At 45.3% G+C, this 26,572-nt stretch overlaps 1 long non-coding RNA gene across 2 annotated transcripts; it reads right to left on the reverse strand.

Annotated features, from left to right (window-relative positions):
* Window positions 1–1,885: 1,885 nt before the first annotated feature.
* LOC138645264 (uncharacterized) lies at window positions 1,886–26,488 on the reverse strand. Of its 2 annotated transcripts, XR_011314723.1 has the most exons (5): window positions 26,209–26,488; window positions 15,401–15,508; window positions 14,841–14,945; window positions 12,465–13,202; window positions 1,886–2,089 (listed from the first exon to the last, which is right to left on the reverse strand). It is a non-coding gene; the product is annotated as an uncharacterized lncRNA (long non-coding RNA). The 2 variants fall into 2 exon arrangements; XR_011314722.1 differs by lacking the exon at window positions 12,465–13,202 and having other exon boundaries at window positions 1,889–2,089; window positions 26,209–26,481.
* Window positions 26,489–26,572: the final 84 nt, after the last annotated feature.

Consider the following 26,572-nt stretch of genomic DNA (forward strand, 5'->3'; position numbering starts at 1 on the left):
CCAGCATATGGTCTCACAAGGGGTCTGAGGATCTCATCTCGGTACCTAATGGCAGTCAGGCTACCTGTGGCGAGCACATGGAGGGCTGTGCGGCCCTCCAAAGAAATGCCACCCCACACCATTACTGACCCACTGCCAATCCGGTCATGCTGAAGGATGTTGCAGGCAGCAAATCGCTCTCCACGGCGTCTCCAGACTCTGTCACATGTGCTCACTGTAAACCCGCTTTCATCTGTGAAGAGCACAGGGCGCCAGTGGCAAATTTGCCAATCCTGGTGTTCTGTGGCAAATGCCAAGTGTCCTCCACGGTGTTGGGCTGTGAGCACAACCCCCATCTGTGGACGTCGGGCACTTAGACCATCCTCATGGAGTCGGTTTCTAACAGTTTGTGCAGACAAAAGCACATTTGTGGCCTGCTGGAGGTCATTTTACAGGGCTCTGGCAGTGCTCCTCCTGTTCCTCCTTGCACAAAGGCTGAGGTAGCGGTCCTGCTGCTGGGTTGTTGCCCTCCTGCCCCCTCCACATCTCCTGGTGTACTGGCCTGTCTCCTGGTAGCGCCTCCAGCCCCTGGACACTACGCTGACAGACACAGTAAACCTTCTTGCCACAGCTCACATTGATGTGCTATCCTGGAGCTGCACTACCTGAGCCACTTGTGTGGGTTGTAGAGTCTGCCTCATGCTACCACGAGTGTGAAAGCACAACCAACATTCAAAAGTGACCAAAACATCAGCCAGAAAGCATTGGTACGGAGATGTGGTATGTGGTTCCCACCTGCAGAACCACTCCTTTATTGAGTGTGTCTTGATAATTGCCAATAATTTCCAACTGTTGTCTATTCCATTTGCACAACAGCTTGTGAAATTGATTGTCAAACAGTGTTGCTTCCTAAGTGGACAGTTTGATTTCACAGAAGGTTGATTTACTTGGAGTTATATTCTGTTGTTTAAGTGTTCCCTTTATTGTTTTTAGCAGTGTGTATGGGATAGATAGATAATAAATAGATATGAGATAGATATAGATACCGTAGATATGAGATAGATATGGGATAGACAATAGATATGAGGAGATTGTCTCACCATGACAAGTCTAGTCCAGATGCTTTGGTGGTCCCAGCACAATTATTATTATTTTTATTATTATAGCGCCATTTATTCCATGGCGCTTTACATGTGAGGAGGGGTATACATAATAAAAACAAGTACAATAATCTTGAACAATACAAGTCACGACTGGTACAGGAGGAGAGAGGACCCTGCCTGCGAGGGCTCACAATCTACAAGGGATGGGTGAGAATACAGTAGTGGGGACCACAGACCACATCTCAGTACCAATGCTTTCTGGCTGATATTTTGGTCACTTTTGAGTGTTGGTTGTGCGAGGGTAGAGCTGGTCGTGCAGTGGCTTGGTTGATCGGTGGTTACTGCAGGTTATAGACTTGTCGGAAGAGGTAGGTCTTCAGGTTCTTTTTGAAGGTTTCGATGGATGGCGAGAGTCTGATATGTTGTGGTAGAGAGTTCCAGAGTAGGGGTGATGCGCGCGAGAAATCTTGTATATGATTGTGGGAAGAGGAGATAAGAGGTGAGTAGATAATTAAATTAATTACTTTAGTAATTAATTTAGTAGTTAATTTCTTTAAAGGGGTTGTCCACTACTAGACAATTTCTTATCTATAGCCCCAAAGAACTGCATAAGCTTTAAAAAAATCTGTACTTACTCCCCAGAATCGGCACTATTTCTCTGCTTTCACCCCTGTGTCTCGTGCTGGTTGCCTGACATAAACAATGTCACAAGACCGCTGCAGGCAATTAGTGGCCATAGATTGGCTGCAGCTCTCACAACTCAGTCTGTGTGTAAGTACCGTGTTTCTACTGCTTTGATATAAATAAGAAGACCATGTTACTTTCTGGGTTTCCATTCATTTTAATGTAAGGGGCAATCCACAAAAATCAGCTTTTAGAATATAGGTGGTGCTAGAGAGGTAATTTTCATTCTTTTGGCAGGGAACTCATTTGCGTGTCATTGCCCAGGAAGCATTGCCTGTACGATGTATGGAGGAGCCCAAGAAAGAGCAGAAGAGATGCAATTCCTAAAATGAAAAAAAAAAAAAAAAAAAGTCTCTGCTGTAATGGTGCAATCTCTGTAGGACCCTCTGAACTGGAAACGCTCATCACATGTACCCCGATGTCAGGCACAATACATACATAGTAGTGATAATATAACACTGCTGTAGGTTGTAGAAAAATAGATCGTAAAATCTACATTCCCAGATGTCTCACCCCACAGCCGGTTCATGCACTGTATCCACCCCTGTGTGGGCTGTATAATGGATTAGTCACCGGATACCAAGATAAGAAACAAAGTACAGTAAATGTTGCAACAATTGTATATACAGTAATACAAATATATATGTATATAAATAGAGACAGTAGAAGGTGGAGAACACATGTCCAAATAAGCAAACAAATAGTCATTGTATCAAGGCATCAGAGATAAATAACAAAAGAAAGGTTTGTGAAAACTAGTGGAAAGAAAAAAGTGGAGTATTTGTCCGTGGAAAGCTGCTCCTGTTTACTTCAACGAGAGCTAAGCTATAGTACTGAGAACGGCCACTACACCATGAATGGCGCTGTTCTGACTCCGTACACTATGTACTTCTGGCAGTACTGGGATCTGCTAACAGCTGATCAGAGGGGATGAGGGGTGTCAGACCACTGCCAATCTGATACTGATGACTAATCCTAAAAGATGGGTCATCAAAATCACAGTCCTGGAAAAACCCTCTTATAGTATAATTATACCAGCCGTCCCACTCTTGTGCTGCTGTTGTTCCTCATTCTGCCTTCATGATTGCTGCCCCTATAATACCAATGATATTATATCACCAATGATTATGTGATCCTAATGATGATTATTCTTCCATTTCTCAATTAACTATATTTATTTTACTCATTTATTTAGCGCCATTAATTCCGCAGTGCTTTACAGACATTATCGGAACTGGCCCCGATGGGGCTCACAATCTAAATTCCCTATCAGTATGTCTTTGAAATGTGGGAGGAAATCGGAGTACCCAGAGGAAACCCACGCAAACACGGGGAGAACATATAAACTTCTTGCAGATGTTGTCCTTGGTGAGATTTGAACCCAGGACCCCAGCACTGCAAGGCTGCAGTGGTAACCTCTGAGCCATTTATCAATTTTTTCAAGAGACAACACCAGAGGAGTCGGTCAGAATCCCACCGCTGCCATCAATTTGTCAAAGATTGCAGCCTTGTAGGTCATGCAGACCACGTGCTGTAATCTTTGGAGCAAACTGCTCTCTGCTGACCCCTATTGTCCAGGCAATTATGTGATTTACCGATGATCAACAGAGGAGGCCACAGGCTGTTTCCACTAACAAGACGGTTATCAGGAAAAGAGCAGTGACGGTATGGTATATGCACCTCTGATTCCAACTCTTAGAATATATGTATATACCCCCGATACACTCATTGTGAACTCTTCCATAACCCCAGACTACTCGCTGCCACCACCAGTCGTGTTTTATACAGGCTGACTGGAAGCCCGATTCTCGTTCTGGTAGCATATGGCTTCAGGGTGTGGGTTACAGAACAAAAGGAACAGAAGTATTAAATTATATATTTTATATTTACAGTAATCCAAAATTATAGGCAGAGTTTATAAAAATATCTGAAAGATTTTACAAAGGGCACAAAACAATATAGCATACAGGAATCTTTCATACACTGATATGTCTTTCTCTACATGAATACAAATCAAAGTGTCTTGATCTTTTATCAGCACCTGAGCTATACCCTCACACACCTCTGTGATGAACTCACGTGGGCTGGGTTATGGGATATGCTCAGCCCTTCAGGATTTTATGAAATTGCCAACTTATGCAATAGCTTCACTCCGGATGATCTCAGAAGTTCGAGATCGCCTCCATATGTATTATCGGGATTTTACCATTACCCAGATACTAAATATGACATGCCTGGTGTCAGTTACCTGGCCACTATTGATTTGGGGCTTATAGGCAGGTGTTAGGGCTATGAGAAAATATGTATACTTTTTCTTTATTAGTCCTAAATTGGAAAATGTATGTTCCCTTACTATCATATCTATATTCATAACTCCCCAACAGTGCCTCCGAGTCTGCCAAGATGCTTTGGTGAAACAAAAGTGCATCCTGAAAGAACAATCGCTATCTCTAGCAAGTGACAGATATTTGCTTAATTTATTTCAAAACTCAAGAGGCCTTTCCTGTCTATTCTATAAAACTCAGTCTTTCATTACAGGGGCTTCAATAAAATAGGTATCCTGTTTTAATTGTTTGTTCACATAAGGGATGCATTGGCTTCAAAGGGAACTTGAATGGCTAACTATTCATATCTTAATTGGCTTCCTATTAAAGTCTAATGAGAAAGAGGAGCAAAGAGAGGCACTACATACACACATAGAAAGCAGCAGCACAATTATATATTGTGTGTCTTATCTCACACAGAGCTGGATTCTGAACATGAGCCGCATAGAGACAGGAGAGCAGGAATCCATCGTGTGTGTGTTTTGTATGGGAGACATAGTTGCTAGTATCCACCCACTAGCTCAGAGACAACTGGAAATTAGGTACAGAGCATGTCAAGGGGTAAAAAGACAAAAAATGCAGAAGTCATATAATGGCCATACATAGTGTTAGTATCCATGCACACACAGGATAGCTCATTCTGAATAGTCATTTTAGGTGGTCTTAGTCTATTAATTTCCCTTAATGCAGAATTCAGCAGCATGTCTGATGCTAGAAGCCCATTTTGCATTGACACCCATTGTCTGTATTGCTGCAGGGGAAATATACATGCAAATCTACAGTATATGTAACATGATGATGTAGATATGTGCTTTAATCACACCTTACCTGCCATCTGTAATGTTATCACATCAAACAACTTAATTTCTGACAGATGAAATCATCAGACAAGAGGAAGACAGGCGTTGACTCTATGACTATGAAGCAGTAATGACTGATTCTGTCACCGCTGTACTATTTCTGCATAAATTAATCATTGCATATAAAAATTTCTATTTTATAGACAGGTATACACAACACTAAGGATGGAGCCTTAAAAATAGTCACCAACACTATAGAGCTTTCTTACATGTATTCTGCTGCGTGTAATGTATTTGGTCATATGTTTTCTACACTCCCTAATGGAAAGGGTCCTTATTTCATCCAACATGCTGAGATTTTAGCAATTGACTCAGAACTGTTTTACATATCATGGATTTCCCCCCATTAGGATTCTGCTCGGATATGAAGATTGGCAATGGATGAGATTCTAAAAAGTTTTCCATCCTGCTGATGAGAAGCTTGCCACTAGGAATTTGCATAAATTATTCCTATTCCAATATAATTAAAGAGTTATTTTGGTTCCTCTAAATTCTGTATAGGTGACATCACCCCTAATGATACCTGTCATGTGCAAGAATCATGCACCTGTAGGAAGCTAATGACTATGCAGGATCAGTAGGTATCATGCACCTGTAGTGATCTAATGAATGTGCAGGATCAGCAGGTATCATGCACCTGTAGTGATCTAATGAATGTGCAGGATCAGCAGGTATCATGCACCTGTAGTGATCTAATAAATGTGCAGGATCAGCAGGTATCATGCACCTGTAGTGATCTAATGAATGTGCAGGATCAGCAGGTATCATGCACCTGTAGTGATCTAATGAATGTGCAGGATCAGCAGGTATCATGCACCTGTAGTGATTTAATGAATGTGCAGGATCAGCAGGTATCATGCACCTGTAGTGATTTAATGAATGTGCAGGATCAGCAGGTATCATGCACCTGTAGTGATCTAATGAATGTGCAGGATCAGCAGGTATCATGCACCTGTAGTGATTTAATGAATGTGCAGGATCAGCAGGTATCATGCACCTGTAGTGATTTAATGAATGTGCAGGATCAGCAGGTATCATGCACCTGTAGTGATCTAATGAATGTGCAGGATCAGCAGGTATCATGCACCTGTAGTGATTTAATGAATGTGCAGGATCAGCAGGTATCATGCACCTGTAGTGATTTAATGAATGTGCAGGATCAGCAGGTATCATGCACATGTAGTGATCTAATGAATGTGCAGGATCAGCAGGTATCATACACCTGTAGTGATTTAATGAATGTGCAGGATCAGCAGGTATCATGCACCTGTAGTGATTTAATGAATGTGCAGGATCAGCAGGTATCATACACCTGTAGTGATTTAATGAATGTGCAGGATCAGCAGGTATCATGCACATGTAGTGATCTAATGAATGTGCAGGATCAGCAGGTATCATACACCTGTAGTGATCTAATGAATGTGCAGGATCAGCAGGTATCAGGCACCTGTAGTGATCTAATGAATGTGTGTGATCAGCAGGTATCATGCACCTGTAGTGATCTAATGAATGTGTGTGATCAGCAGGTATCATGCACCTGTAGTGATGTAGTGACTGTGCGCAATCAGCAGGTATCATGCACCTGTCGTGGCTGTGTGTGATCAGCAGGTATGCACCTGTAGTGATCTAATGAATGTGTGTGATCAGCAGGTATCATGCACCTGTAGTGATGTAGTGACTGTGCGCGATCAGCAGGTATCATGCACCTGTAGTGATGTAATGACTGTGCGCAATCAGCAGGTATCATGCACCTGTAGTGATGTAGTGACTGTGTGATCAGCAGGTATCATGCACCTGTAGTGATCTAATGAATGTGTGTGATCAGCAGGTATCATGCACCTGTAGTGATGTAGTGACTGTGCGCGATCAGCAGGTATCATGCACCTGTAGTGATGTAATGACTGTGCGCAATCAGCAGGTATCATGCACCTGTAGTGATCTAATGAATGTGTGTGATCAGCAGGTATCATGCACCTGTAGTGATTTAATGAATGTGCAGGATCAGCAGGTATCATGCACCTGTAGTGATTTAATGAATGTGCAGGATCAGCAGGTATCATGCACCTGTAGTGATCTAATGAATGTGCAGGATCAGCAGGTATCATGCACCTGTAGTGATTTAATGAATGTGCAGGATCAGCAGGTATCATGCACCTGTAGTGATTTAATGAATGTGCAGGATCAGCAGGTATCATGCACATGTAGTGATCTAATGAATGTGCAGGATCAGCAGGTATCATACACCTGTAGTGATCTAATGAATGTGCAGGATCAGCAGGTATCAGGCACCTGTAGTGATCTAATGAATGTGTGTGATCAGCAGGTATCATGCACCTGTAGTGATCTAATGAATGTGTGTGATCAGCAGGTATCATGCACCTGTAGTGATGTAGTGACTGTGCGCGATCAGCAGGTATCATGCACCTGTAGTGGCTGTGTGTGATCAGCAGGTATGCACCTGTAGTGATCTAATGAATGTGTGTGATCAGCAGGTATCATGCACCTGTAGTGATGTAGTGACTGTGCGCGATCAGCAGGTATCATGCACCTGTAGTGATGTAATGACTGTGCGCAATCAGCAGGTATCATGCACCTGTAGTGATGTAGTGACTGTGTGATCAGCAGGTATCATGCACCTGTAGTGATCTAATGAATGTGTGTGATCAGCAGGTATCATGCACCTGTAGTGATGTAGTGACTGTGCGCGATCAGCAGGTATCATGCACCTGTAGTGATGTAATGACTGTGCGCAATCAGCAGGTATCATGCACCTGTAGTGATCTAATGAATGTGTGTGATCAGCAGGTATCATGCACCTGTAGTGATTTAATGAATGTGCAGGATCAGCAGGTATCATACACCTGTAGTGATCTAATGAATGTGCAGGATCAGCAGGTATCATGCACCTGTAGTGATGTAATGACTGTGCGCAATCAGCAGGTATCATGCACCTGTAGTGATGTAGTGACTGTGTGATCAGCAGGTATCATGCACCTGTAGTGATCTAATGAATGTGTGTGATCAGCAGGTATCATGCACCTGTAGTGATGTAGTGACTGTGCGCGATCAGCAGGTATCATGCACCTGTAGTGATGTAATGACTGTGCGCAATCAGCAGGTATCATGCACCTGTAGTGATCTAATGAATGTGTGTGATCAGCAGGTATCATGCACCTGTAGTGATTTAATGAATGTGCAGGATCAGCAGGTATCATACACCTGTAGTGATCTAATGAATGTGCAGGATCAGCAGGTATCAGGCACCTGTAGTGATCTAATGAATGTGCAGGGTCAGCAGGTATCATGCACCTGTAGTGATCTAATGAATGTGCAGGATCAGCAGGTATCATGCACCTGTAGTAATCTAATGAATGTGCAGGATCAGCAGGTGTCATGCACCTGTAGTAATCTAATGAATGTGCAGGATCAGCAGTTATCATGCACCTGTAGTAATCTAATGAATGTGCAGGATCAGCAGGTGTCATGCACCTGTAGTAATCTAATGAATGTGCAGGATCAGCAGGTATCATGCACCTGTAGTAATCTAATGAATGTGCAGGATCAGCAGGTATCATGCACCTGTAGTAATCTAATGAATGTGCAGGGTCAGCAGGTATCATGCACCTGTAGAAATCTAATGAATGTGCAGGGTCAGCAGGTATCATGCACCTGTAGTGATCTAATGAGTGTGTGTGATCAGCAGGTATCATGCACCTGTAGTGATGTAGTGACTGTGCGCGATCAGCAGGTATCATGCACCTGTAGAAATCTAATGAATGTGCAGGGTCAGCAGGTATCATGCACCTGTAGTGATGTAGTGACTGTGCGCGATCAGCAGGTATCATGCACCTGTAGTGATGTAATGACTGTGCGCGATCAGCACTTATGCACCTGTAGTGATGTAGTGACTGTGTGTGATCAGCAGGTATCATGCACCTGTAGTGATCTAATGAATGTGCAGGATCAGCAGGTATCATCTACCTGTAGTGACTGTGCGCGATCAGCAGGTATCATGCACCTGTAGTGATGTAGTGACTGTGTGTGATCAGCAGGTATCATGCACCAGTAGTGATCTAATGAATGTGTGCGATCAGCAGTGTCACGATATGGTATGAAATATCATATAAGTAGTTTCTCTTGCTAGCAGGCTCTGGGCTAAAAAGCCCCCCCCCCCCCCCCCCCCCTTCCCTTTCACTCAGCCAAGAGCTGCATTGCCAATGTTAACATAGTTAGTAAGGCCGAAAAAAGACATTTGTCCATCCAGTTCAGCCTATATTCCATCATAATAAATCCCCAGATCTACGTCCTTCTACAGAACCTAATTGTATGATACAATATTGTTCTGCTCCAGGAAGACATCCAGGCCTCTCTTGAACCCCTCGACTGAGTTCGCCATCACCACCTCCTCAGGCAAGCAATTCCAGATTCTCACTGCCCTAACAGTAAAGAATCCTCTTCTATGTTGGTGGAAAAACCTTCTCTCCTCCAGACGCAAAGAATGCCCCCTTGTGCCCGTCACCTTCCTTGGTATAAACAGATCCTCAGCGAGATATTTGTATTGTCCCCTTATATACTTATACATGGTTATTAGATCGCCTCTCAGTCGTCTTTTTTCTAGACTAAATAATCCTAATTTCGCTAATCTATCTGGGTATTGTAGTTCTCCCATCCCCTTTATTAATTTTGTTGCCCTCCTTTGTACTCTCTCTAGTTCCATTATATCCTTCCTGAGCTCCGGTGCCCAAAACTGGACACAGTACTCCATGTGCGGTCTAACTAGGGATTTGTACAGAGGCAGTATAATGCTCTCATCATGTGTATCCAGACCTCTTTTAATGCACCCCATGATCCTGTTTGCCTTGGCAGCTGCTGCCTGGCACTGGCTGCTCCAGGTAAGTTTATCATTAACTAGGATCCCCAAGTCCTTCTCCCTGTCAGATTTACCCAGTGGTTTCCCATTCAGTGTGTAATGGTGACATTGATTCCTTCTTCCCATGTGTATAACCTTACATTTATCATTGTTAAACCTCATCTGCCACCTTTCAGACCAAGTTTCCAACTTATCCAGATCCATCTGTAGCAGAATACTATCTTCTCTTTTATTAACTGCTTTACATAGTTTTGTATCATCTGCAAATATTGATATTTTACTGTGTAAACCTTCTACTAGATCATTAATGAATATGTTGAAGAGAACAGGTCCCAATACCGACCCCTGCGGTACCCCACTGGTCACAGCGACCCAGTTAGAGACTATACCATTTATAACCACCCTCTGCTTTCTATCACTAAGCCAGTTACTAACCCATTTACACACAATTTCCCCCAGACCAAGCATTCTCATTTTGTGTACCAACCTCTTGTGCGGCACGGTATCAAACGCTTTGGAATAATCGAGATATACCACGTCCAATGACTCACCGTGGTCCAGCCTATAGCTTACCTCTTCATAAAAACTGATTAGATTGGTTTGACAGGAGCGATTTCTCATAAACCCATGCTGATATGGAGTTAAACAGTTATTCTCATTGAGATAATCCAGAATAACATCCCTCAGAAACCCTTCAAATATTTTACCAACAATAGAGGTTAGACTTACTGGCCTATAATTTCCAGGTTCACTTTTAGAGCCCTTTTTGAATATTGGCACCACATTTGCTATGCGCCAATCCTGCGGAACAGACCCTGTCGCTATAGAGTCCCTAAAAATAAGAAATAATGGTTTATCTATTACATTACTTAGTTCTCTTAGTACTCGTGGGTGTATGCCATCCGGACCCGGAGATTTATCTATTTTAATCTTATTTAGCCGGTTTCGCACCTCTTCTTGGGTTAGATTGGTGACCCTTAATGTAGGGTTTTCATTGTTTCTTGGGATTTCACCTAGCATTTCATTTTCCACCGTGAATACCGTGGAGAAGAAGGTGTTTAATATGTTAGCTTTTTCCTCGTCATCTACAACCATTCTTTCCTCACTATTTTTTAAGGGGCCTACATTTTCAGTTTTTATTCTTTTACTATTGATATAGTTGAAGAACAGTTTGGGATTAGTTTTACTCTCCTTAGCAATGTGCTTCTCTGTTTCCTTTTTGGCAGCTTTAATTAGTTTTTTTAGATAAAGTATTTTTCTCCCTATAGTTTTTTAGAGCTTCAATGGTGCCATCCTGCTTTAGTAGTGCAAATGCTTTCTTTTTACTGTTAATTGCCTGTCTTACTTCTTTGTTTAGCCACATTGGGTTTTTCCTATTTCTAGTCCTTTTATTCCCACAAGGTATAAACTGCTTACAGTGCCTATTTAGGATGTTCTTAAACATTTCCCATTTATTATCTGTATTCTTATTTCTGAGGATATTGTCCCAGTCTACCAGATTAAGGGCATCTCTAAGCTGGTCAAACTTTGCCTTCCTAAAGTTCAGTGTTTTTGTGACTCCCTGACAAGTCCCCCTAGTGAAAGACAGGTGAAACTGCACAATATTGTGGTCGCTATTTCCTAGATGCCCGACCACCTGCAGATTTGTTATTCTGTCAGGTCTATTAGATAGTATTAGGTCTAAAAGTGCTGCTCCTCTGGTTGGATTCTGCACCAATTGTGAAAGATAATTTTTCTTGGTTATTAGCAGAAACCTGTTGCCTTTATGGGTTTCACAGGTTTCTGTTTCCCAGTTAATATCCGGGTAGTTAAAGTCCCCCATAACCAGGACCTCATTATTGGTTGCAGCTTCATCTATCTGCTTTAGGCCGGGGACACACACAACGAATAAAAAAACGGTCCGTTTTTGACGGACGAGAATCGCACAAATGTTACCAAAACAATGATCCGTGTGCAGTGCGAGGATGCGATTTTCTCGCATTAAATGATCCGTGTGACATCCGTATGGCATCCGTATGGTGAGATTTTCTCACACACTTGCAAAATGAGCAAATAATGGCTGAGCCTTTCCTGTCACCTGCCCAATGCCTGAGAATTTCTCGCAAGTCGCACTGATGGTCCGTGTGCTGTGCTATTTTTTCTCACCCCCATAGACTTTCATTGGCGATTCTCGGCCGAGAAACGCTGACAATCGCAGCATGCTGCGATTTCACTCGGATCCTGAATACGGCCGAGAAAATATCGGATGATGGGAGCTGCCCCATTGATTAACATTGGGACGAGTGCTATGCGATTTTTTATCGCATTGCACTCGTCCGTATTACGGTCTAGTGTGACCCCGGCCTTAGAAGTAGACTTTCCATGGTTTCTGTTATATTTGGGGGTTTGTAACAGACCCCAATGAGAATTTTGTTACCATTTTTCCCTCCATGAATTTCGACCCATATGGACTCGACATCCTCATTTCCTTCGCTAATATCCTCCCTTAAAGTGGACTTTAGACAAGACTTTACATAGAGACAAACCCCTCCTCCTCTCCGATTTTTACGATCCTTTCTAAACAGACTGTAACCCTGTAAGTTAACTGCCCAGTCATAGCTTTCATCTAACCATGTCTCGGTTATTCCCACTATGTCAAAGTTACCTGTAGATATTTCTGCTTCTAGTTCTTCCATCTTGTTTGTCAGGCTTCTGGCGTTTGCGAGCATGCAGTTTAGAGGATTTTGTTTTGTTCCAATCTCCTCGCTGTGGATTGTTTTAGAAATGTTCTTACCTCCCTTCTGAGTATGTTTTCCTGGATCTTCTTTGTTCAAGTCTAATGTGTACTGGGGGGGAGTTTTATGGCCGAAAGGTATTTACGACTAGGCTCAAATCTTCCTCTAGCAGAGAACTGTTTAGAAGTGTCTAGAAGTTTCCAGAAATCCATGGAAGTTCTTTGTTCTGTTTTTGTAAGATATTATGCAAACCGTTTACGTTAAGAACACGAAAATATATATTCTTACTCTCCCTCGGTGGATCTGCCCATCCCTCTAAACACGGGCTTCGAACTCCATCTGGTAAAGAAGTAGGGATTTCTCTGTAAATATGTATCCCAGATAGGACATATTTGATCTCATTAGAATGCCCACGTTAATCCGAGATGAATGCTGGGTTTGTTATGAATATGACATGTTTTGTAGCGAAGTTATAGAAATTAGAGAAAATAGTTTAAAGTTTAGTTAGACTGAAGAGGTAGGAGGGACGAGGTGATCCAACCCCTTTCTGGGATGTCACAGGCTGAAGCTATTACTGTCTGCCAAGATCCCCAGCTCAGTTTTTCTTGACTTCTTGTCTTCTCCTGGAGAGCCCTGAGCACGTCCAATGAACTGGGACGTATGGTTGCCTGCAATGCAATGAACTGAGAACATGTGAGTGTTATCTTTTCTCCTTTAATCCCCTTTATGTTATAATTACCTTGTACATATTTGCAATTGTCTCCTTTGTAACATCTTTGTAAAATATTTTGATAAAGCACTGCCTAACTTTGTGGGGTATATTATTTCATGCCAGTTCTTTCTCCATGCTCTAAAAACGTACCCCAAGTCTCCTTAAGGGAATTACGCTACTGTGTTGGGTTAGCTTCGGACCCGTTTAATCGAAGCTGGTGGCAGCGATACCGTGCAGGCTTTTGGGGTTATGTTGTAGCGACTACGGCGTTGATAATTATTGTTCCTGCCTGAGTGGGAGTAGTTTATCGCGTCGCTGCAGCGTGCCCAATAGCCAGTACATAGCAGGCAGCCTTTCTGGCGACTAATTACCCCAGGTGCAGTACCTCATCTGACCTGAGAGTAAGGGGGGCGCCAGAGAGCTGCAAGTGTTAAGTGGAACTGTAAGCGGGATATACATAAGTCCCTGCAGTTCGTGGTATATTGCAGAGCAGTGGGATACCTAGAATAAGCCCCTGCTGTAAACTAAGAGGTCAATAGCCTTGTGGGTGTTTCCTCACATTGTGGAGTGGAGGGATAACTAAGATAAGCCCCCCTTGCACATGTGATAGCCGTCTGTTGGCCTAAAGTCACCCCGATCTGTGACGTAGGGGTGACGGTCACGGTGTGAATCGTGACAAATTGGTGGCAGCGGTCAGGGAATCCTGACAAGCAGGTATCATGCACCTGTAGAGATGTAGTGACTGTGCGCGATTAGCAGGTATCATGCACTTGTTGTGATGTAGTGACTGTGCGCGATCAGCAGGTATCATGCACCTGTAGTGATGTACTGACTGTGCGCGATCAGCATGTATCGTGCACCTGTAGTGTTGTAGTGACTGTGCGCGATCAGCAGGTATCATGCACCTGTAGTGATGTAGTGACTGTGTGCGATCAGCAGGTATCATGCACCTGTAGTGATGTAGTGACTGTGTGCGATCAGCAGGTATCATGCACCTGTAGTGATGTAGTGACTGTGTGCGATCAGCAGGTATCATGCACCTGTAGTGATGTAGTGACTGTGTGCGATCAGCAGGTATCATGCACCTGTAGTGATGTAGTGACTGTGTGTGATCAGCAGGTATCATGCACCTGTAGTGATGTAGTGACTGTGTGCGATCAGCAGATATCATTCATGCACCTGTAGTGATGTAGTGACTGTGCGCGATCAGCAGGTATCATGCACCTGTAGTGATGTAGTGACTGTGTGCGATCAGCAGGTATCATGCACCTGTAGTGATGTAGTGACTGTGTGCGATCAGTAGGTATTGTGCACCAGCTGCCTATGCTTCTTGGCAGGTATCAGTAAACAAAACATAACGTCTTTGCTCGTCTCCTGATGTGACAGTGGGTGGAGCTTAAAAATATGTTTGAAGATTTATTCCAATCCATATGATGGGTACTTGGTGATCTCAGGAGGTCTGGCCACTGGAACCTCCAACTGGTGACACCACCACATCCACTGTCTATGGTACTGGTGTCTATGGTGTAGCGCGCTTTTTCTAAGAGTCTAATATACAATGAATGAATGAATGAATGAATGAATGTGCTCATACCTGCGCATGCATAATTGGGGATTCAATTTTCTCATTCTCCGTATCGGTGATGGGCCTAGTGGTCAAATCCGTGCCATCAGAAAGTTATCACATATCCTGAGGATGCTGGAAATAATGTTGGCAATAACCATTTAATACAGTAATATGATAGTATAATCCACATAGAAACAAAGAACTAAAGAAAGCAGCACTCACCCCAATTCTTCAGATGTGAACAAGTCCTTTAATAGGCATGGCACAATCTTCCAAACTTGGTACAGTACAGGCTACGGCATGAGAGGGAGGCGGTGCGGGAGGGTGCAGTGACGAGACAGACGACGGCCGTTTCGCGCGGAGGCGCTTCTACGGGTCCGCGCGAAACGGCCGTCGTCTGTCTCGTCACTGCACCCTCCCGCACCGCCTCCCTCTCATGCCGTAGCCTGTACTGTACCAAGTTTGGAAGATTGTGCCATGCCTATTAAAGGACTTGTTCACATCTGAAGAATTGGGGTGAGTGCTGCTTTCTTTAGTTCTTTGTTTCTATGTGGATTATCCTATTCTTTAAGCAAGCACCTCCCTACCTTCAGTGGAAGCTTGATCCGTCCAGCCTTCTATTGGGATTTTTCCCCCGCAGCTGCTTTGATTCACAAAAGCTCCTTCAGTGCCGATCAGCTGTGTTTCTTCTTCGCCTGAGTAATATGATAGTGCCCAATTAAGAAGTTCTTCTCAGCTAGGGTGCCCATATCATTACTGCTACACGATCCCTATATGTAGCATAACATACAGTAGTGCTTACTAGAATGTGCCTGTAAACATACTCCAATATGATGCTTTTATAAATATTCCCATCCACTGTCCCAAATATATTCCCAAATAGTGTCATGTGATGGTTACAAAAAAAGGTTCCATAAGAACCCACAAAAAATACTGTTATACATTGCCTCTAACAGTGTCCCAAAATAGTGTCATTTCGCCCATAATGAGTGCCATAATGTGCTTTGCGAAATATTATTGGCCATTACTTGTCCTTGTTCCCACATCGTGCAGGTTTGCAGCATTAATGACATTCGTTACTGAAGGACCCATCTAAGGGCATTCCCAAAGAGACACCGTCCTAATGTGGTCGCATGGGTAGTTCTTGTTCACACAGGTGTAATTCATCTTAATTTGGGTGTCAAGGATTGGCACTATAAATAAAGTAGATCCACGGGACAGGGTATAATTTATGACTGCTAGGACCCCGAATGATCATGAAAACACAGGGGTATCAAGGTCTTAAAGTGAATATATGTGACCACTGATCCATTCACTGTCTATTGAATTGGTGGTTGCACATGCTCAATAGAGCTCCACGGGAAGAATAATATGGCGCTGTCAGGAACCATCTGGATCAAAAGTTGTTTATACTACGCATTTCGGACTTTTTTCAATGCCTTTTCCGGTGTTTCCCGGGCGCGTCCAAGGAAGGTCTAATACCAACTGGGTCAAATGTTTTATTACATAGGGCATTTCGTATTTAGTTCAATTTCTTAATTATTTACCTGATGAAGGAGTTGAACCAACTCTGAAACGCACTGATGACACCTCCACTTTCACAGGAAGGTCTGGCATCTGTTGGAGGAGTTGAATCAACTTCAAAATGACTTGTATAAATAAACATTTTATCCAAATGGCCCCTGACTTGCCTTGGCAGCGCCCGGGAGACATTGCCACATCTCAAGTAACGTCAGGTACCTGGTGAAGGAGTTGACCCAACTCCGAAATGCCTTGTATAATAAAACATTTGATCCAGATCGTCCATGACCTTCCTTGGCAGCGCTGGGGATACACCGCCACATTCCAAGGAAAGTCAGGTACTTGGTGAAGAGGTTGAACCAACTCCAAAATAAGTGGTATAATAAAACATTTGATCCAGATGGTCCATGACCTTCCTTGGCAGCACCGGGGATACACAGCCACATTCCGATGAAATTCAGGCTCCTGGTGAAGGAGTTGACCCAACTCCGAAATGCCTTGTATAATAAAACATTTGATCCAGATGGTACATGACCTTTCTTGGCAGCGCCGGGGATACAAAGCCATATTCCAAGGAAGCTCAGGTACCTAGTGAAGGAGTTGAACCAACTCCGGGGAAGACACTCGCCAAGGGATGCTGCCACAATCTTCTTCTCAGGCAGATCATAAAAATAAGGGGCATTTCTAAATAGTAAGGTATATTATGTCCGTTACATACATGAAATCCTTTAATACATAGAGCCCCAACCTTCCTGATCTTGAGACCCACATTCAGCTCAGAGAGGGTCGTGAGCCCCATCCAGCTCCTAGCCTACTCACAGTAATGACAACCAAAGCCCCATATTACCGGTATAATGACATCCAAAGGTTTTCCACTGAAATCACACCAAGGCAGTATGCCAAGCTCCAAGGTTTCCTATTTTACCCCATTCAGATCTGGTCTTCTGTGCAGGGCTATACACAAAGGTCTCCATCGAGAGATCTACTTTTCATTGCGGTTTGCTACACCTGAAGCTAATGCACAACCTGGCAGACAGCCGCGAGCCACACATCACGGACCCACAAGCCACATGTGGTTCTCAAGTTACAGGTTCAGGGCCTCTGCTCTAATACATTAAGGTTTACTGTACCCTATACTCTGAAGGATATGGACAATTTGTACTGCAGTGAAAGGAGTTCTCATGCCGGTTATCTTGTGTATTGCCAAGTTTGCTACTATTGGAGACAGTACAATTTTCCTGTTGGAGTGGAATGATACGGTTGCTATTTTGCTATATTATTCTTTCGGTCATTTTGCTTATAAATCTGTGACAGACGTGACAACTGCAAAAGTGTGATGAGTGACGGGCAGTGGGTGCCGCTTGTTGAATGTTGAGGTCAGACGATCAACCTACTGCCAAGTTAGAAGAATAAATTAGTTGTCCACTTTCAGCAAAGCGGACCCCAAAAACTGACGTGTTCTGCAGCCTGCTATGTACTGTGATACATAAAGGCCGTAGAAAACAACATTTTGATGATCACATTTTGCAATAATGCTTTTTAGCAGAAAATACATGTTTTACAATAAAATAAATAAATAAAAGCTCTCCAAAAGGTGACCATATTCTCTAACTATTAAGAATTTTGAGCAACCTGGATAAAGAGGTTCAAAAGTGACCCTAAACTGTGAATCAGTTATGGGTTATGAAAATGATGGATGTAAAAGGAAACATTTCAGGAATTTAACATGGCCTCACGGCTCTAGGTAACATCTCATAGGTATAAGTAAGTATACATTACACAGGCATTCTGACCATAGTTATTCCTGTTAGACGCTCATGCCTCTGAGCAAGATCTTGTCAGAATTATAGTTAAACTTTATGTTTCCATAAAAGAAGGTAAATGTACAACACATCCAGATACATTACACTGTCCATAAATCAGACACTAATCAAAAACTGACAAACACGCTAAAACCTGCACTAGGCTACGATCATGGATACGTCATAATATGAAATAAAAAATAAAGGGGGGAAAACAGTCTAAATATACAAAAGCAGCCTAAATATAAAAGAAAAAAATATTTCCATCTAGAAGTTAAATTTTTTTTTTTTTTAAATGTTGCTAATGAATTTTTCTGACTAGTATTTAAAGGGGGTTGCTAGCGATCACTAGATGAGACTTGTAGTATAGTGCGGCGCCCCAGGGTCCTGGTTGTCGCAGTGGTATTGCTTTCCTCTCGGGGAGAGTGATGCTACGTTTGGAGGCAAAGAAGGATAGCTGCATCCAGGTATCACAAACATGCAACACATTTCATACTCCAGACCACCAAGGGGAGCTTCTGCTCCTATTTATTAGGTCACTCCTCATATATAAATATATATAACTGGTAGTCTGTAGGGAAAGTTAGTCAGTTCCAGACAGGAGTCAGTTCCTGGGAGAGCTCCAGACAGGAGTTCTGTTAGTTCCAGACCAGTGTCTGAGGAGGATGGAAGGTTAAAGGAGCTGTGCATGCCCTCAGAGCTGCAGCTCCCAGAAAGAGACATTGAAAGGCAGAATTGTAATGCAGAGAGCGTGAAGGAAGTCGAAGCAAAGTAGAGGTTACCAGAAAGGGATCAGCCCCGCTCAAGCTGTGTCCTTCTGAGGCGCAAAATTCCCGGTAGCCGTAACACCGAGGGAGTAAGGACCTCTACTCCTTATTTCAGAGACTGGCAGGACAGCTAATTACAGGTTACCTGTCCGCACCTACACCCAGGAGGCACGGTGACACCTACAGAGCCGGGTTATCTAAGAGACCCTATAAACAGGCTCAAGTCACCAGTCATACGGGTTTTGTCCTATCCTATATGGGGGACAGAGAGAGCGAAACATCGCATCTGTGAGACCCTTATGTGAAGCCATAGGCAGTAAGGGACTACACCACCGCAGTGCAAGGGAAGGCTACTAATTTCCACCTGGACAAGGAAACTGTGGACTTGCCTCCAAACCGGCCGGACTCTGCCTGCCCTGTGATCTGGTGCCCTAAACTGTGGATGCTGAAGTCTACAGTAAAGGTAAAGAGACTGCAACCTTGTGTCCTCGTTCTTCTCTGTGCCTCTCACCATACCACCATCTACACACCGGGAAGCGCCTGGGGATATACTTCACCTGTGGGAAGGTATACCATCTAGCTGCCATAACATCACCCCAGCGGACCCCTTAAAGCAGCGTCAGTTATTCTGACCGAATACCACAGGTGGCGTCACAAACAAACTCTATCCCTTTAAAGACCTTTCCCTTTTACACGGATATCCCAGGGCCACGGACCGGGTCAGCCACTGTGACATCCCCCAGTGAACATCGGACCCGATACCAAGTACCCCGCTGCCCTTGGGGGGCGCTCCATTTTGGCGTCACGAACAGGATGGACTAAACCCCATAAACCGGGTCATGTGCGCTTAAAGACTGTGCCAGAATTGTGCCTGAACTGTGATTTATTGAAAGACTGTGTATAGCAAAAGACCGTGAAAATTGCCGCCAAAACCGCCGCCATTACAGCACCACGAGGGTCGCTGGAGAAGAAGGGCGTGCCATCGTGGGGGGGAACTAACTGAGAAGCGCAAAAAATAATGGCCGCCCAGTCCAAATACCTCTGTACCCTGAGGACGTGTCCGTCAGCAACAGAGATCCGCCTTCTGATCCTAAATGGCGGGAGGAGACCAATAAGAAAAAACCGCCCCCGGAGGAGAGAGTGAGAAAGAGACCAGGACGGAGGGAGCAACGTGGAGGATGCCATGGCCAGCAGCCCGGAACCGGAGTGTGGGGTAGAAGCAGAGGACTCCCCCAGCCACCTGGAGAGACACCGCATCCAGGCATCACCAGTTGGCCCTGAATTCCTGCAGGCCGGAGTGGAAGAACTCATCGACCAGCTCTAACAGATGCAGCTGAGTGCCAAAGCCACGTGTCAGACGACACCCGCAGAAGACCTGCCAGCGCCGCTCCCTGTCCAACAGTCTCCGACACCGATGGAGAAGACGGCACTGGAGATACCGCAGCGGCAGGTAAAGACGCCAACCCTGCCCCGGTAGCCGATGAACTGTTGATAAGCCCCGTTGCAGTGCTACCTCCCTACGGGTCCAGCCTGTTATGATCTGGTGATTAAGGAGCGACATGCGACTAGCTCTGAGTAGGTGGTAACTATACTGACCGCAGTCCCTAAGCTCAACACAACACTAGAAGTAGCCGTGGAATGCTCCTAACTCTGCCTAGGCATCTCGTTACAGCCTAAGAGCTAACTACCCCTAAAGATAGAAGCAGGAAAACTATCTTGCCTCAGAGAAAATCCCCAAAGGATAGATTAGCCCCCCACAAGTAATGACTGTAAGAGGAGAAGGAAATGACATACGTAGTATGAAACAAGATTAAGCACAGAAGGCCACTTCTAGCTAGATAGAAAAAGTACAGGACAGAACGCTGTGCGGTCAGTAATAAAAACTAGAAAAAGTCCACCGCAGAGGAATGCAAAAATCTCCATACCTGACTAAAGGTGTGGAGGGCAAACTCTGCTACCCAGAGCTTCCAGCCTAGCTGAATAGATCCATACTGATAAGCTGGACAAATGAACAAAACATAGAAAGTGCTGAACAACAAAGTCCACAACAAGTGAACCTGCAAAAGGACAAGCAAGGACTTAGCTTTTGCTGAGCTGGTCAGAGTGTCAGGAAAATCCTAAGAGCAATGACTCCAGGCAGGAACAATTGACAACTGGCATTGAATGAGGGATAAGGCCAGACTAATATAGCCGAGCCAGAAAGACGATCAGTGAAAACAGCTGCTGAAGCTAAATCCAAGAAGCAGCCATACCACTCAAAACCACAGGAGGGAGCCCAAGAGCAGAACTCACAAAAATGCTACTTACAACCACCGGAGGGAGCCCAAGAGCGGAATTCACAACACAGCCGGATCCAAAACCTGGGGCAATGGGACCAGCCTACAGGGATGGAGCAGTTCTTAAAGGCCCCAATTCAACCCGCCAACCTACCTAGGGAGGTCTACGCGGTAAAGACAGTTTACTGCTGGGTCAATCTGGGACCTGATCTCATGGGGTTCCCTGGGAGGAAGGAGAGCGAGGGAGAAACCCTAGAGGTCCTGAGCTGGGATGAGTACCAGCGGCAGCTCACCTGCCAATGGGAGGAGGAAAACCAGGCCCAGTGCAGAGCCTTTGACGAAAGGGATCTGCAAGCCAAGGCCCAGGCCCACAAGGACCGCCATGTCAACCAGGCCCCGCTTAAGCAGGGCATCGTGGTAACCTTCAAGTTAAAAGGAGGCCCTTTACCCCTGAGACCGTGTCACGTACACTAGGCACTTAGGCGCAAAAGGGTGGTACGCTCTAAATGTACACAAGTGCAAAGACTCCAGGTCCAAGCCGCCCAGATCCAAGACACCAGCCATGCCGTCTCGTGCCGTAACGGCGCCCCCTTGTGCCAAAGCAGTCACAACCACTACTCCCACTGTCACCCCTGCTGGCACCACCACTAAGACGACGGTGTGCACCATCACCACTATAGAGACTGCAGTGGCCACTATACCAACCATCACCTGCACCCAGGCTGTTGTGGAGCAGAGGTCAGTAGGCACTCAAACCCCCATAAGGAGTGAAGGCGCACCGTATGTAGTACCTGGTAGCTGACCATATCCAAAGGGACTGCCTTTACCAGTGCTACCCCAGTAAAACGAAGAAAATTTTAAAAATGACTGTACATAGTTGACTTATCTCTTTGCTGCTACCGTTAAAAATTCATAAACCCGACCAGGGTTATTCCTTAAAGGGGTCCTCAGTTTTTAAGAGGATCCTATGTTTTGCACAAACTTCCCTTTTTGATAAGAGAACTGTGAATCATGACCTGTGCATGATAGAAAGACTTTCTTTGTACGTTTTTTGCACCTTCTTAAAGGTGCTTCCTACAGGTTTTACAAAAGAAACTTTTAAAGAGACTGTTTCTAATCTTACTGTAAAAGTTGCTTTGTTTTACAGAGACCTGAAGAAAAACCCGTTTGGCACGGCAGGATCCCAGGTCTGGATACACGCCTTGTAGCCCACCCAAGATCAACTTTGGGGGTTAAGGACGGGTCCCTCGTTTCGTTCCTGCTGTTATAACATTATTGATTGACTTGAATATTAATGTGATTGATACATTTGCACTACCTCAAAAAGACAAGGACTTGAATATTTGAACCCTTAAAGGGGATGTTTAATCGTTGTACTTTGACAGATAGACTTGTATTTTGCAAGATAGGATGTTAATATATTAAAGAGTTAATATAGTTAATCGTAATGAAAGTTGAGATTTCACTTTAGGTAGGATCGTGTTTTAGGTAGTTGATATCCTGATGCACTTTTGATAAAATGGAGAAAATAAAGTAACCCGCGGGGGTTGGACGAAGACTCTGCACTTAAGATATAGTATACCCGTGAGGGTCATGGCACTTAATAGCGAGTTAATAATCAGTCACATGTGGCACTGCTTATCTAGTATGTTAGGAGAAAAACAGCTGGGGGGTCCCGTGGCACTGCTTATCTAGTATGTGGTGGATATACAGCTGGGGGGGTCATATGTGGCACTGCTTATCTAGTATGTGGGGAGATATACAGCTGGGGGTCACATGTGGCACCGCTTATCTAGTATGTGGGGGGATATACAGCTGGGGGGTCACATGTGGCACCGCTTATCTAGTATGTGGGGGATATACAGCTGGGGTCACATGTGGCACTGATTATCTAGTATGTGGGGGATATGCAGCTGGGGGGTCACATGTGGCACTGCTTATCTAGTATGTGGGAGATATACAACTGGGGGGTCCCATGTGGCACTGCTTATCTAGTATGTGGGGGATATACAGCAGGGGGTCACATGTGGCACTGCTTATCTAGTATGTGGGAGATATACAACTGGGGGGTCACATGTGGTACTGCTAATCTAGTATGTGGGGGATATACAGCTGGGGGTCACATGTGGCACTGCTTATCTAGTATGTGGGGGATAAACAGCTGGGGGTCACATGTGGCTCTGCTTATCTAGCATGTGGGGGATAAACAGCTGGGGGGTCACATGTGGCACTGCTTATCTAGTATGTGGGGGATATACAGCTGGGGGGTCACATGTGGCACGGCTTATCTAGTATGTGGGGGATATACAGCTGGGGGGTCACATGTGGCACGGCTTATCTAGTATGTGGGGGATATACAGTTGGGGGTCACATGTGGCACTGCTTATCTAGTATGTGGGGGATATACAGCTGGGGGGTCACATATGGCACGGCTTATCTAGTGTGTGGGGGGATATACAGCTGGGGGTCACATGTGGCACTGATTATCTAGTGTGTGGGGGGATATACAGTTGGGGGGTCACATGTGGCACTGCTTATCTAGTATGTGGGGGATATACAGTTGGGGGTCACATGTGGCACTGCTTATCTAGTATGTGGGGGATATACAGCTGGGGGTCACATGTGGCACTGCTTATCTAGTATGTGGGGGATATACAGCTGGGGGTCACATGTGGCACTGATTATCTAGTGTGTGGGGGGATATACAGCTGGGGGTCACATGTGGCACTGCTTATCTAGTATTATGTGGGGGATATACAGCTGGGGGGTCACATGTGGCACGGCTTATCTAGTATGTGGGGGATATACAGCTGGGGGGTCACATGTGGCACTGCTTATCTAGTATGTGGGGGATATACAGCTGGGGGGTCACATATGGCACGGCTTATCTAGTGTGTGGGGGGATATACAGCTGGGGGTCACATGTGGCACTGATTATCTAGTGTGTGGGGGGATATACAGTTGGGGGGTCACATGTGGCACTGCTTATCTAGTATGTGGGGGATATACAGTTGGGGGTCACATGTGGCACTGCTTATCTAGTATGTGGGGGATATACAGCTGGGGGTCACATGTGGCACTGCTTATCTAGTATGTGGGGGATATACAGTTGGGGGTCACATGTGGCACTGCTTATCTAGTATGTGGGGGATATACAGCTGGGGGTCACATGTGGCACTGATTAGTGTGTGGGGGGATATACAGCTGGGGGTCACATGTGGCACTGCTTATCTAGTATGTGGGGGATATACAGCTGGGGGGTCACATGTGGCACGGCTTATCTAGTATGTGGGGGATATACAGCTGGGGGGTCACATGTGGCACTGATTATCTAGTGTGTGGGGGGATATACAGTTGGGGGGTCACATGTGGCACTGCTTATCTAGTATGTGGGGGATATACAGTTGGGGGTCACATGTGGCACTGCTTATCTAGTATGTGGGGGATATACAGCTGGGGGTCACATGTGGCACTGATTATCTAGTGTGTGGGGGGATATACAGCTGGGGGTCACATGTGGCACTGCTTATCTAGTATGTGGGGGATATACAGCTGGGGGGTCACATGTGGCACGGCTTATCTAGTATGTGGGGGATATACAGCTGGGGGGTCACATGTGGCACGGCTTATCTAGTATGTGGGGGATATACAGCTGGGGGGTCACATGTGGCACTGATTATCTAGTGTGTGGGGGGATATACAGTTGGGGGGTCACATGTGGCACTGCTTATCTAGTATGTGGGGGATATATAGTTGGGGGTCACATGTGGCACTGCTTATCTAGTATGTGGGGGATATACAGCTGGGGGTCACATGTGGCACTGATTATCTAGTGTGTGGGGGGATATACAGCTGGGGGTCACATGTGGCACTGCTTATCTAGTATGTGGGGGATATACAGCTGGGGGGTCACATGTGGCACGGCTTATCTAGTATGTGGGGGATATACAGCTGGGGGGTCACATGTGGCACGGCTTATCTAGTATGTGGGGGATATACAGCTGGGGGGTCACATGTGGCACTGATTATCTAGTGTGTGGGGGGATATACAGTTGGGGGGTCACATGTGGCACTGCTTATCTAGTATGTGGGGGATATACAGTTGGGGGTCACATGTGGCACTGCTTATCTAGTATGTGGGGGATATACAGCTGGGGGTCACATGTGGCACTGCTTATCTAGTATGTGGGGGATATACAGTTGGGGGTCACATGTGGCACTGCTTATCTAGTATGTGGGGGATATACAGCTGGGGGTCACATGTGGCACTGATTATCTAGTGTGTGGGGGGGATATACAGCTGGGGGTCACATGTGGCACTGCTTATCTAGTATGTGGGGGATATACAGCTGGGGGGTCACATGTGGCACGGCTTATCTAGTATGTGGGGGATATACAGCTGGGGGGTCACATGTGGCACGGCTTATCTAGTATGTGGGGGATATACAGCTGGGGGGTCACATGTGGCACTGCTTATCTAGTATGTGGGGGATATACAGCTGGGGGGGTCACATGTGGCACTGCTTATCTAGTATGTGGGGGATATACAGCTGGGGGTCACATGTGGCACTGCTTATCTAGTATGTGGGGGATATACAGTTGGGGGTCACATGTGGCACTGCTTATCTAGTATGTGGGGGATATACAGCTGGGGGTCACATGTGGCACTGCTTATCTAGTATGTGGGGGATATACAGCTGGGGGGTCACATGTGGCACGGCTTATCTAGTATGTGGGGGATATACAGCTGGGGGGTCACATGTGGCACGGCTTATCTAGTATGTGGGGGATATACAGCTGGGGGGTCACATGTGGCACTGCTTATCTAGTATGTGGGGGATATACAGCTGGGGGGGTCACATGTGGCACGGCTTATCTAGTGTGTGGGGGGATATACAGCTGGGGGGTCACATGTGGCACTGCTTATCTAGTATGTGGGGGATATACAGCTGGGGGGGTCACATGTGGCACGGCTTATCTAGTGTGTGGGGGGATATACAGCTGGGGGGTCACATGTGGCACTGCTTACCTATTATGACGGAGCAAAAAAATTTCATGATTATTGAAGGCTTTTGTGCTTGTATGCACGTGAGTTCTTCTTTGCAGACAGTAAGTGATTTAGCTTCTGCCCGGCAGCACCGGTCCTTGAGTCACTGACCGTCCGCGCAGCCACCCTGCACCTGAGCGCCGCTAGGCGGAGCCACCTCGTGCCGCCCGGTTCTCCTTCATTCCCGACATTGCTTTCTGCCGACGTCACGTCGAACCCGCCCAGCTGTCAATCACTTCCAGACTTGTCTATCAATCGATGATCTGTCAGTCATCTACCTGAGCCCCACCCTCCTCGCTGCCCCGCCCTTTCCAATGTCCCCGCCCTCCCCGCTGTCCCCGCCTCT

The sequence above is a fragment of the Ranitomeya imitator genome, chromosome 1, assembly GCF_032444005.1.
Source record: "Ranitomeya imitator isolate aRanImi1 chromosome 1, aRanImi1.pri, whole genome shotgun sequence".
NCBI lineage: Eukaryota > Metazoa > Chordata > Amphibia > Anura > Dendrobatidae > Ranitomeya > Ranitomeya imitator.